At 42.2% G+C, this 13,527-nt stretch overlaps 1 protein-coding gene across 5 annotated transcripts in view; it reads left to right on the top strand.

The window, feature by feature from the left end:
- The window catches only part of Dixdc1 (DIX domain containing 1), an 86,601-nt gene that overhangs the window by 63,137 nt on the left and 9,937 nt on the right, over positions 1-13,527 (top strand). The window lies entirely within an intron of this gene.

Here is a 13,527-nt window from a genome sequence, read left to right as displayed (position 1 = left end):
CCTGGGTGATCACACTGATCACGAAATGAGAAAATGTCTTACAGCTAGATCTTAGGGAGGCATTTCCTCAGCTGAGACTTTCCTCTGGTGACTCTATCTTGTGTCAAGTTGACACACAAAACCATCCAGTACAGCAATATAAGTGAATACACACCATATTTGTCTTTCTGGGCCTGGGATATCTCACTCAGGATGATATTTTCTAGATCCATCTGTAAACAGAGACTGAACATTTGTTTCTTGATCACCCAGACCCAAATAAGCACACAGAAACTATATTAATTATAACACTATTTGGCCAACAGCTCAGGCCTATTTCTAGTTAGCTATTATATCTTAAATTAAATTTCTATTATTTTGTATTTTACCACGAGGCTTGTGGTTTGTTACCTCTTGTTCTTGGGCAGCCACATGGCATCTGCCTCCTTCAGCAGCTACATGGTATCTCTTTGACTCTATCTATTCTCTAGCTCTTCCAGCCTGGCAATATTCTGTGGTCATAAGTCAAAGCAGCTTCTTTATTAACCACTGGTAATAAAATATAGTCACAGCATACAGAGGGGAATCCTACATCATTCATCTGTTTACCTATGGATTTCATTATTTCATTCTTTTTAATGGCTGAGTAATACTACATTGTATAAATGTATCATATTGGGGGCTGGAGAGATGGCTCAGTGGTTAAGAGCACTGACTGCTCTTCCAGAGGTCCTGAGTTCAATTCCCAGCAACCACATGGTGATTTACAACCACCTATAATGAGATCTGATGTCCTCTTCTAGCCTGCAGGCAGGATACTGTATAAATAAATAAATATATCATATTTTAAAATCCATTCGTCTTTTGAGGAGCACTGTGGTTGATTCCAATTTCTGGCTATTATGAGTAGAGAAGCAATGGACCTTGTTGAGCAAGTGTCTCTGTGGTAGGATGAAGCATCCTTTAGGTAAATGCTGGTATAGCTGGATCTTAAGGTAGATCTATTCCCATCTTCCTGAGGAACTGCCACACTGATTTCCATAGTGTCTGTTCAAGTTTGCATTCCCCACTAGCAATGCATGAGTGTTCCCCGTACTCCCACTCCTTACCAGCATGAGCTGTTACTTGTTTTATTGATCTTAGCCATTCTGGTGGGTGTAAGATGAAATCTCAAGGTAGTTTTGATTTGTATTTTCCTGATGGTTAAGGATATTGAACATTTATTTACAGTGTTTCTCAGCTGTTGTTTTTATCTGAGTTGTTCTATTACTAATAAAGACTCAGGAGTCAGATATTGGGATGAAAACCTGAAAGATCAAAGTGGAAGGGGAGTGACCAACTGACATTCCCTTTTTTTTCACCAGAGACCCAGCAAGCATCTCTGTCTCCACAAGTCCCAGATAGACAAGACCATGAAACCTCTAAGTCCCTCCCTACTCCTTCCTGTGTGTCCTTTCTATCCATTCTTGGCTTCTCTATGGTTAATCCTAGTTGCTGGTTATGTCCCCTGGTTCAAGGCATCACAGTGCAATCAAATATTCTGCAACACTGAGCCATTTGAGTTTCCTCATGAGAATTCTCTGCTTAGATTTGTATCCCCTCTTCCCCCAACCGCAAGACAGGGTTTCTCTGTTTTACAGTCCTAGGTGTCTTGTAACTCACTCTGTAGACCAGGCTGGCCTCAAATTCACAGAGATTAGCCTACCTCTGCTTCCTGAATGTTGGGATTAAAGGCCTGCAACACTACCACCTGGTCACAGATTTGTATCCCATTTTTAATTGGGTTGTTTTCTTGATACCTAGTTTTTCGTGTTCTTTATATATTTTGGAAATTAGGGCTCTATCAGATATGTAGTTGGCGAAAATCTTCTTCCATTCTGTAGCCTGCTGTTTTGTCCAAGTGATGGTGTCCTTGGCCACACAGAAGCTTTTCAGTTTCATGAGGTCCTGCTTATTACTTGTCAGTCTTAGTGCTGTGTTACTGGCGTTCTGTTCAGGAAGTGTCTTTTGTGGCAACGTGTTCACGGCTACTCCCCACTTTCTCTTCTCTCAGGGTCAGTGTACTTTGTTTTATGTCGAGGTGCTCTATCCATTTGGAGTTGAGTTTTGTGAAGGGTGAGAAGTGTGGCTCTGTTTGGATTTGTCTACATGCAGGCCTCCAGTTTGACTTGCACCATTTGTTGAAGATGCTGTTTCTCTTTTTTAGTGTGTATTTCTGACTTCTTTATCAAAAATCAGGTATTCACAGGCACGTGGATTTATGTCTGGGTCTTTAATTTGATTCCATTGATCAATGTGTCTGTTTCTGTGCTAATCAGAAATTTTGTTATTTTCATACTCCCAGTTTCTGGGTAGATGTTTTTGTGCAGTGCTTCACTTTTATGATTTTTTCCTGAGCAAACAAGAGTCATATTGTCTCTAGGAATATGAGGACTCATGATGTTGTTACCACCAGCCATATGGAGAATGCTGCTGACATGGGCTGAAATATCTGGAAAGTGCAAATTTCAAAACATTCATGCTGAGTAAACCATAAAACAAAAACCATAAATCTAGATCACTGTAGTTTAAAATACTGTGCACACACACCCACACACAGACCCACACACAAACAAAAGTCTGCTTTTTCTAGGGGCAGGGAGTCCAATTTCTTTGGGGATTGTCTTAAAACTTTTGAGAGTCCAGGTCATTATTTAAGGCCTTTAACTACAGACTTCTTTTAATCTCCTACGCCAGACTTCTGAACAAGTCTATACTTATTCTCTTTCATTTCTTTTTAAAAATGTTTAACATTTATTTGTTGAGTGTATGTGTTTGTGTGCCCATGTGCCACAGTCCACATGTAGAGGCTTGAGGTAAGCTTGCAGAAATCACTTCTCTTCTACTCTGTGGGTTCCAGCATCCAAACTCAGCTATGCGGCAAGCTCCCTGGCCTGCTGAGCCATCTCTCTGGCTGTCTTTCCTTCACCACCCAGTCTAGCCCATTCTCGCTCTGCTCAGTTATTCCATTTATCCTCACTGTTGGGTTGCAGCGATGATCTCATTGTGGAGTCAAGTGGCTGCATCTCAAGCCTTGCCTTCCATTGTCTTTTCAAAAGCATTTAATATTCTCGAGCGGTCTGATGGAAACAGTCTCCACCATCAGTTCCAGTGCTGAGCAGTGATGTCCTGTTGCAGGCGCCTTGAGCACCCCTATATTACCACCAAAGAAAGACTGCAGCTCGGAGGAGCCAGGCAGGCCTGCTGCTGCTTCTCATCGCAGTCTGCTGGACTAGAGCCATTAGCTCTCCTTCTATTCTCTGAATGTGAATTCTGAATCCCCCCCCTTTGACTCCCTCTCTTCCTAGCCCTTGGCCACTGATGCTCTGCGATGCCATTTGAGGCCTCATCCCAGACCTAGACTGTCTCACAGTCTCGTTAGGGATCTTTTCCATTCCATGTGGCTTCAAGCGTTCTTGTATGTGGATTACTATTGCAGTTGTTGTCTAATCCCTGCGCTTTTCTGAGCAGCAAGGGTATGGATTTGAATGGCAATGAGATGTTCCTCTTCATAAGTTCAAAGGCTCTTGAAATTCATTCCTCAAACTGAATGCAAACCAACAGAGAGGAAAAACAGAGAGACTATAAAATCAGACATATCTGCAGTGCAGTCTGGGGCTGCCAGTGCACAGTGTATGGCTGTAGACAAGAATGCTAATCAATGGCACTTGGTCTGAGGTTCTTTGTTATCAAGTGGAGACAGTCTTGAAAGTTTTGAGCATTACATGAGACTTCACCTGAAAATCACCGGCAAACTATTGGTGCCACGATACCTGAGGCAGTGGTAGCAGGTCCAGACTCCTTCCATCCACTCTGACTGTGCCCTTTTCCTTTTCCAAATTTTCTCAGCCAAATTCCTCTCCTGTCCTTGACTCATGGGGAGAAACAACAAGCATGTCCGTGTTTTTTAAGATTGATTTTATTTATTTGTGTACATGTGTGTGCATGTGTGTGTGTATACTACATATATGTGGGTGCCTGCAGAGGCCAGAAGAGGGCTTTGGATCCTCTGAAGCTTGGATTACAGAGTGTTGTGAGCCGCCTGGGTTCTGGGAACAGAACTTGTATATGCTTTTAAGTGCTGAGCTATCTCTCCGGCTCCTTATTTCAGATTTTAAAAGTAACACAGCAAAGTTAGTGGAATAAAATTTAGAGTTCATATATGGGTTATAAACCCATATATGTATAGTCATTTGACCTGGGTCAAGCGGATATCCTACAACATGGGACCTCGACAGATTACCATATGTATGTCTAAAGAAGGAAAAAAAATACATTTCACATGGCAATGAATTTCTAGATATAACATCAAAATCATATAAGGCTAAAAAATGTAAAGTAACAAGTGCTAACAAAAGACATGGGGAAAATGAAACTTGTCTGTGTTGCTTTGTGGTTACAGCCACTGAGGAAACAGTTTCCCAAAAAGCTAAGCACAGAATTATCCCAGGAAGCATAGGTATAGACCCCAAAGGATTGAAAACAAATGCCTGTTAGCTGTGAAGTGATCGTATTCGGCTGTAGGAAGGAATAAAGCACTGATCCATGTTAGAACACGAATGAGCTCTGAAAGCACATTATGATAACTATAAGATGTCAGACCCAAAAGGACAGTTCACTTGCTAACATGCCCGCCCCACAACTGCGAGAACCTGAGTGCAAATCCCCAGCACCCACGTAAGAAGCTGGGAATGGTAACACACTCCTATAATCGTGTGCTGAGGAGGTGAGACAGGTGATCGGTCACTGGCGCTTTCTGGCCAACTAGTCTCCCCCAGTCTGTGAGCTCCAGGTTCAGGGGGAGACCCTGTCTCAAAAAGTAAGGCAGAAAGTGATTGAGGAAGACATCTGTCATGACCTCTAGCTTACACATGCACAGGAGCGTGCGCATGCACATACACACACACACACAAAATGGAAAAATATTAAAAAAAAACAAAAGGACATATATTACATTTGTACATTTATATGAAATGTCCTGAAACAAGCAAATTATAAGAGAGAAAGAAGGTTGGGTTAGACGCATGCCAAAATCAAGAAGGAAGGGGAGATGGTAAATAACTGCTTTTTACTAAAGAAGAAATGTTTTGTTACATTCATTTATTTGTACTGTGCGCGTGTATATGTGGGCACACATGTATCCCAGTGCTACCTGTTCAGGTCAGGTTTCTGTCAGGGATGGTGACCATATCTGGGGTTAGATGGTGGTGAATGTTTGTAGCCTTGTGGATGTACTGCCACTGAGTGGCACCTCATATGAATTCTGTCTTAATTCTGAAAATGTGAACTCCTTAAAATAGTATAATTGCCTTGAAAAACCAAAAAAAAAAAAAAAAGGTATAATTTTGAGTTCTGCCGGGAGTATAGAAAGCTTCCTAGAGCCTTCTGCATTAATAGAAAGAGAAAGTTGGCTAGCCTAAAAAGTCACAAATTTTGAACCCATCTGAGAGATGAGGTCATAGGGAAATTAGCCAGCCTAGAAGCCGCAAACACAGGTTGCTCCAGAAAGCAAAAGGATGCTAGCACCAGCTTGTGTGTGGTGTAGCCAGGAAGGATGATAGGCCACTGGGCCACAGATAAAAGGAATGTTGCTGAGATTTCCCCGCATTGTTAAAGGCTAAGCAGAGAACCCCAGGTGCCGATGACATAAGAGTTTATAACATGCAGACCCTTTTCCATGGACTTCTATTCTGTGCATGAAAACGTTTGTTTGTGGGGACAGAGTCAAAAGAAAACCTCCCCAGTTGGTGCAGGCCCAGAGGACAGAAGTGCTTCCACCGCAAAAACACAAGGCCCTATATGGACCGTTGTCCGTTGTGGAGAAAAGATACCTGGAGAGAGCAGACTCCCCCCCCCCACACACACACACACCCTGCCTCAGCACCAGGCAGAGGTCTATTCCAGCCACGGGGAGGGGAAAGTACACAGTCCTCCATCATGAAGCAGAATAGGACACTTGTAGGCACAGATCTTTAGAAGGTGCCTGTTCTAGGGGTGGAAGCAGGCTGAGGGACAGAGTCACAGGAGTCTCCCTCACCTACGCTATCAGGTATAAGCCTCCAGGAAGCCATCTCTTCCCCTTAATGGAAATCTGGAAGAACATGAAAATGGGTGTGTTCTGAGATACTTTAGTAACAAAGTCCCAGCCTGAGCTAAGATGCTGTCTAGGTTCCTTTAGCTGCCACCACTCCTGTGCTCACAGAGGACACAGTATCCCATTTCCAGGGATGTTTTTACTCTCCCCGACTCTCTCTCCCCCCTCTGTCTCTTTCTCCTTTTCTCTCTCCCCCTCCCTTTTCCTTCTCTCTATCTATATAGATAGATATCTATAGAGTCACACTGTGGCCAAACTCATGATCTTATTCCTTTGACCTTCTGAGTACTGGGATTATCTACTACCTTAACATAGGGTATCTAATGTTCATTTAAAAATTGTGAGGACCGGCCGGGCGGTGGTGGCACACGCCTTTAATCCCAGCACTCGGGAGGCAGAGGCAGGCGGATCTCTGTGAGTTCGAGACCAGCCTGGTCTACAAGAGCTAGTTCCAGGACAGGCTCCAAAAACCACAGAGAAACCCTATCTCGAAAAACCAAAAAAAAAAAAAAAAAAAATTGTGAGGACCAACAGGGCAGCTGTGGCATACCCCTTTAATCCCAGCACTTGGGAGGCAGAGAAAGGCAGATGTTTGCATTCAAGGCCAGCCTAGTCTACAAAGCAAGTTCTAGGACAGCCAGGGCTACACAAAGAAACCCTGTGTAGAAAAAGCAAACAAACAAAAACAAAACAATGAAGCCTACATTGTAGAAGGAGAGAACTGGCTTCTTCAAGTTCTCCTCTGACCTCAGCATTTGTGTGTATCATGCTCCCATACCCCCCCCCCCCCGCACACACACAAAAGTACAATTTTTTTTCTTTAATTAAGAGACATTCCCAGGCTGGAGAAATGGCTCAGTGGTTAAGAACACTGGCTGTTCTTCCAGAGGACCTGAGTTTAATTCCCATCACCCACATGGCAGCTCACAGCTGTCTGTAACTCCAGTTCCAGGAGATCTGATATCCTCACACAGACATGCATGCAGGCAAAACACCAATACATATAGAATAAAGATAAATAATAAAAGAGAGAGAGAGAGATTCCCAAAAGCAAGCAAGAAAAAAAAAAGTCACTGCTAAGAATCATATCAGAGCCAAACCCAAGTGTGACAAGGATTTTGGGCCCATGAGACCAGGAACTAATGTGTTCAGTGTTGTGATGAAAATGTGCCAATGAGGGATTTTAGTAATGTGGCTATAGCAGGTCTTTCTCTGGACTTCCAGCTCCCAAATAATGACACAGGGGCTTTTTATTCATCGTGAAAACTTGGCCCCAGTTAAGCTTGTTCTCAACTAGCCTCTTAAAACTTAAATTGATCCAAGCCAGGCAGTGGTGGCGCATACCTTTAATGCCAACACTTGGGAGGCAGATCTCTGTGAGTTTGAGGTCAGTCTGGCCTGCCGAGCAAGTTCCAGGACAGGCTCCAGAACTACACAGAGAAATCCTGTCTTGAAAACCCAACACTAACAAAAAACTTAACCCATTTATATTAATCTACATTCTCCCAAAGCCTGACTTCCTCTGCATCTGACTAGCAAATCTCCTGTTGTACCTCAGATCCTTTCCCAGAGTTCCTAGCTCTCCCTGGAAATCCCTCCTGTCATCTTTTGCCTAGATATGCCATGTTCCTCTTTATTAAACCAATCAGAAGGTGCTTTAGGCAGGTCAGGAAGGACAGACATACATCTTCAAACAGTGTACAAAAAAGTTCATCTCAGCGTCTCACCACTGAATAAAAGGCTCTTTTTCTACCATCCGTAAACTATATACAGTACGAACAATTGTCTGCTAAGAATTACATTCGAAAGTACTCTATTATCTGCCCTATCTTGATGAGTTTTATACCTAAATCACTTTCTATGTTGTATTAGCAACAAGAATATCTTTTTAGACCTTCAAATATTTTTCTTAGATAAACATCTTAAGCTTTTATGTCTCCCAACCTTTATAAACTTTACATCTCTTTTGTGAGTTTCTTTTCTGAATTTGTTAACAACGAAAACTGTAAGACTGTAACTGTCCAGTCTTCAACAGCATCAGAGACCTGAGAGAGAGAAAACAGTAAACAGGGAGTGCAGAGCAAGCAACTTCCAAAACTATAGAAGTGGCAAAGACTGCTGGCTGCCTGGACAGCCATCCGAGGTTCCTCTGTAACCTTGAGCATCCATCTTCAGATTACAGGCCCAGAATATCTGACTGACTTTTCTGTGAAGCAGGGATTTTGAAGGATGGCCTACCTTGTCTTGGCAAAATTTGGCAGCTAACTTCCTTTGTGTCCTGCTTGTCCAATGTGGACAACATACTGTCAACAGTCAAGGCAAGGGCAGTTTCTTCACCAGTGGCTGGTTTTGCCACATTTAAGACAAACTCCATATGGAGATTCTTTGGTGTCTATCATCTTCTTTGAAGTGGATTGGTGCTGTGAGGAGGAGATGTATCTTGCTCTCATAAAAGCCTGATGTTATTAAAACATCTTAAATGCCATATTCTGTAGACCTCTGAAGTGTTTATATCTGTCTAAAATATATCTCCATCTAACCTTGAAAATATATACATAAAGCTAAATAAAGCTTATTTCTTTTTTTTTTAAAAGATTTATTTATTATGTATACAGCGGTTTCCCTACATATATGCTGGGGACCAGAAGAGGGCACCAGATCTCATTACAGATGGTTGCGAGCCACCATGTGATTGCTGGGAATTGAACTCAGGACCTCTGGAAGAGCAGTCAGTGCTCTTAACCTCTGAGCCATCTCTCCAGCCCTAAAGCTTATTTCTGTTTATATCTAAAACCTTACTACAAGTTTGGTTATCTTAATTATCCTAAACAATTTGTAATAATAGTTTTCAAAGATTTGAATCTTATATTACATTTTAAAAATGAGTGTTGCATAGGTATAGTACCTTAAACAAGAGTAGAAACATATATGCAGTATATTGTAACAAAAATAACTTTAACTCAGTATCAATATACAAAAATCCATACCAATCTAAAGTATTTGAGACTAGTAGTTTCTTTTTAATTTAAAAGTAGATTCAATAATCTACCCTATTATTCCTGAACTCAGCATCTTAGACCACTCGGCCATCCTGACATTATGCTATTATTCCTATATTCCCTCCTTTCTTACTTTTCATTCCCCACCCTCTTTCCCCCTACAGTAGATAGGAAAGAAAGAAAGAATAGGATAAAGAGAGAGAGAGAGAGAGAGAGAGAGAGAGAGAGAGAGAGAAATACAAGAAACAAAGAAAGGAAGATAGAAAGAAGAAAGGAAAGAAAGAAATCTTTTAACCTTCTTTGCTTAGTTTCCTCCCTGACCATGACCAGTAACAACTTGCAACCAATACCTTAAACAACGACAAACATCCATAAACCACCAAAGACCAAAAACCACCCATTCACCTCTCAGGAATGTGGGCATTATGTTCTTAAAATTGTTTCCTGTTGTTTAGGAGCAGTGGCATCTTTAGGGGACCCTAAGAAAATTAGGATAATGGTCAAGTCTTGGGAGAGCAACTGTATTATTTGTCTTCTATTCTCTGTGTGACGGGAAAGTGCAGGGCTTAACTGAAGTCCTGGCTTGAGTAGTCTGTGAGGCTGGGTCATCTTAGCTAACTGCTTTGAAGTTGTCCCGGATGCAGAGTTTTGAGGAAATGGCAATAGAGGCATTCTGAGAGGCTGGATCTCCTGGGCCATCTGTCTTGTCTTCATTGGTGTCTGGTCCTTTTGTTCTGAAAACATACGAACTTTTAAAGGTACCATATATATCTTCATCAATACAAATATGGAATATGTAGTGTGCACACATCAACTAAAGATGGTTTTCTATTCTATGTTTGATCAGGTAAAAGGTATGTTCCAACTGTGTAAGTTTGTTTGAACTGTATAACCAAACTGTCATGAGGACTCTGTAGCCAACAAAATTTATCATCTTATCCAACTCAGAGCTGTTCTCATGCAGAGGGATCAGAATATATGTCAGCTGTCTTGTTGTCTTTCTTGGTTTCTTCCTTCATGTCTGCAGGAGGTCTCCCCTGGTCAAATCTTTATTATTTTTGAGGAAATCCATAGCTTTTCACTTCCTGTAGAAACAAAGGCATAATCGCTCCCCCAACACAACACATTTTCTGACTTCCATTCTGAAGTTAAGATATCCTTAAAATATATAGGCTGGTTTAATTCAGCAGTTTTTTCTATAATCTGATATCTTTTAGTAGCTGTTGTTTTAGCTTATTATCAATTACAATTTAAAGTTAATAAAGAACTGTATAAGGTCCAATTTTTCTGTGTTATGGTATTTCCCATCCTAACATAATTTGTTCTTTTTATATTATTTTATTTTCCCTTTAAAGACTTTATTTTATTATTTTAAGCTATATTTTTCTATGACTGTCTATATTCACTTTCTTTTCTTTCATTAGCTAAATACATTTTTAAGTATACTGTACCTATTCAGAGGTTTTATGTCTGGACCCGGCTTTCTGCATACCTGCAGCCTTCTCTGCTGGTGTCTGGCTCAATCCAGCTAGGGTACATCCAGCAGGCTACCCCCACTAATTCTGGGTTGCAGCCACTGCTTGCCCTTCTGTGAGGGCCGAGCTTCATGCCTGTGGACACTGGCCAGGAGCCATGCCTGCCTGTCCTGGAATGTTGCTGGGCCTGCAGGCTTTTCTCCCTAGTCTGCCACTGAGAGCAGTGCTGGGCTGCTCAGCAGGGCCTCCCAAAGGAGATGCTCCTCTGTAGGCCAGCATCAGCATCAGGCCTGGAAGCTACATCAGGCTCCATGTCTGAACTTTTCTCAGCTTTCTCTGGCCCTATGCTTGGATATTTGTGTCTCCATATTGGATGCCAAGTGTAGCAGTCTCCCTTTGGACCACCAACTCCTGTGTAATGACACGAAGATTTCTTATTAAGTATGAAAGCTTGGCCTTATCTTAGGCTTGTTCCCAACTAGCTCTTAAAACAAATTAACCCATTTATATTAATCTGCATTCTGCCATGTGGCTCTCGTTACCTCTCCTCATTATCACACATCCACTTCTTCTGCATCTGGCTGAAGAATCTCCCATGCCTCAGATTCTCTCCCTGGAAGTCCTACTTATCCTCTCTGCACGAGATCCTGCCTGCAAGAGAAAAACAGACACATAACATTTGGCCAGGTCTTTTGTTCTTTAATGTGTGCAGGTGTTTTGCTTACATAATGTCTGTATACCATGTGTGTGCTTTTGTTCATGGAAGTCAGAATAGGGCATTGGATCCCTGGAACTGGAGTTACAGGAATTTGTTAGTTGCCACGTGGGTTGTGGGAACCAAACCCATGTCCTCTGTAAGACAGTAAGTACTCTTAACTGCTGAGCCACCTCTCCAACCCCTGATCAAATCCTTTTACTGCCAGCGACTCCCACCAGGGAGAGCTGGAATATAGGGGAGATGCAGCAGCAACCAGAAGAACAGAGGGCAGTCCTTACATCTGTAGACTTTCCAGGGGAAACATCTGCGCAGAGCTCAGAGGGGTCGCTGAGGTTAGAAGGCTCTAAATGGATCTTTATAGCAAAGTTTAGGAATTGAATCATTTGCCACCCTCTGCTTTGGTACTGGGACATGCTAGGGATCTAGAAGCGAAGGAAGGTACTAGAAGGATTATAAGACATGACTGGTGCACTCTACAGGGGCAGCTTCTCTGAGCCGTCTCCACGGCACTTAAGAAAGCAGTTTAACATGCTAAAATGGGGAGGATGACATTAAGTTTTTGTCTGTCTGTTTTAAGACAGGGTTTCACTATGTAGCCCTGGCTGGCCTAGAACTTGCTGTATAGATTAGGTCTCAAACTTAGAGAGAGCATCTGCCTCTGCCTGCCCAGTGCTTGGATTAAATGTATGTGCTACCGAGCCCAGCAATATTTAGCCTTTAAGTTTAGGCTTATAATTCATTTAGAGTTATTTTTTTCTATACACTATGAGGCATGGATGAAGACTCACTTTTGTTCTGTTTTAATGGGTCTTTAATCTTCTAGTGCCATTTTTGTTGTTGTTTGAGACAGGAACTCACTATGTAGCCCTGGCTGTCTTGAACTCACAGAGCCCTGCCTGTCAGCCTCCCAAGTGCTGGGGTTAAAGATATACCACCATGCCCAGCTCTATATTTATGACTGCATGTATGCTTACCATATAGGTGCAGTGCCTCTAGAGACCAGAAGAGGGCATCAGAATCCCTGGAACAAGAATAAGAACAGAAATGAGTGGCCCTGTGGATTTGGGAACCCAACCTGGGTCCTTTGAAAGAGCAGCAGGTGTCCTTAACCCCTAAGCCACCTCTACAGCCTTATTTTTTAACACATATTTCCTGGTGCTTTATTGGATTTTAAGGTTTTTGTAAATTCAAATTCAAAATCTACCTATATCTTCATATAAATAGAGAAACTTAATAACAAAGTCTATTTGGCAAAGTAATAATAAAAATAGCAAAGCCGGGGCTGGAGAGATGGCTCAGTGGCTAAGAGCATTGCCTGCTCTTCCAAAGGTCCTGAGTTCAATTCCCAGCAACCACATGGTGGCTCACAACCATCTGGAATGAGGTCTGGTGCCCTCTTCTGGCCTGCAGACATATACACAGACAGAATATTGTATACACAATAAATAAATAAATAAATAAATAAATAAATAAATATTTAAAAAAAAATAGCAAAGCCCCAAATTCCTTTTTTATGAAGGTGTTGGGGATTTGGTATGCATATTTTTTCCTAGAAACCCCCCCCCCCCCCCCCCCCCCCCCCACACACACTTCCTTCCTCTCTGACAGCCCTTGACTCTCAGTCGCGTTTTAGGTGCAGGCTGACAACGAACAAGCTGCAGAAGCGGAGTGAAACGATCCGTGTGTTTGATTTGTTTGTTCTGGTTGTTTGCACCATATTTAGTACTGTTTGGTCCCTGGATGGATGTTACCAGGATCATCTATATCATGTAGTAGAATATTTTAGTTTTTCCCCCCCAAAGACATATTTTTAGGGGTTGGCAACTTTCACCCTCCGTGGGTGAAAGCACTTACTGCCACGTCTGACCACCGGACCGGAATCCTTGGTCCCCTGCTGTGGAAGGAGAGAACTGACTTTTAAAAGTCGCCCTACACTAAAATAAATGTAATACAATTTTTAAAAATCGCACAGGAGGCTAGGTGTGGTGGCCTGCATTTCTAATCTCAGCACTCAGAAGGCAGAGGCAGGCAGGTAGATCTCTGTGAGTTCAAGGCCAGTTTGGTCTACAACTTGTATTCTAGGCCAGACAGTCCCTGTCTAAAAAAAAAAAAAAAAAAGCACAGTACAGGACCAGCCCTTGCAGAAGGTCTTGTACTTGATAGGCTGAAGTACTTGCCTCTGAGTTTTCTTCCATTGTTTTTTTCCCCCCACAAATCGCATGA

This window comes from Alexandromys fortis, unplaced genomic scaffold (genome assembly GCF_014885135.2).
Source record: "Alexandromys fortis isolate MF-2015 unplaced genomic scaffold, M_Fortis_MF-2015_v1.1 scaffold_89, whole genome shotgun sequence".
Classification (NCBI taxonomy): domain Eukaryota; kingdom Metazoa; phylum Chordata; class Mammalia; order Rodentia; family Cricetidae; genus Alexandromys; species Alexandromys fortis.
Note: the sequence above shows the minus strand (reverse complement) of the source record. Positions and strands in the feature narration are given on the sequence as shown.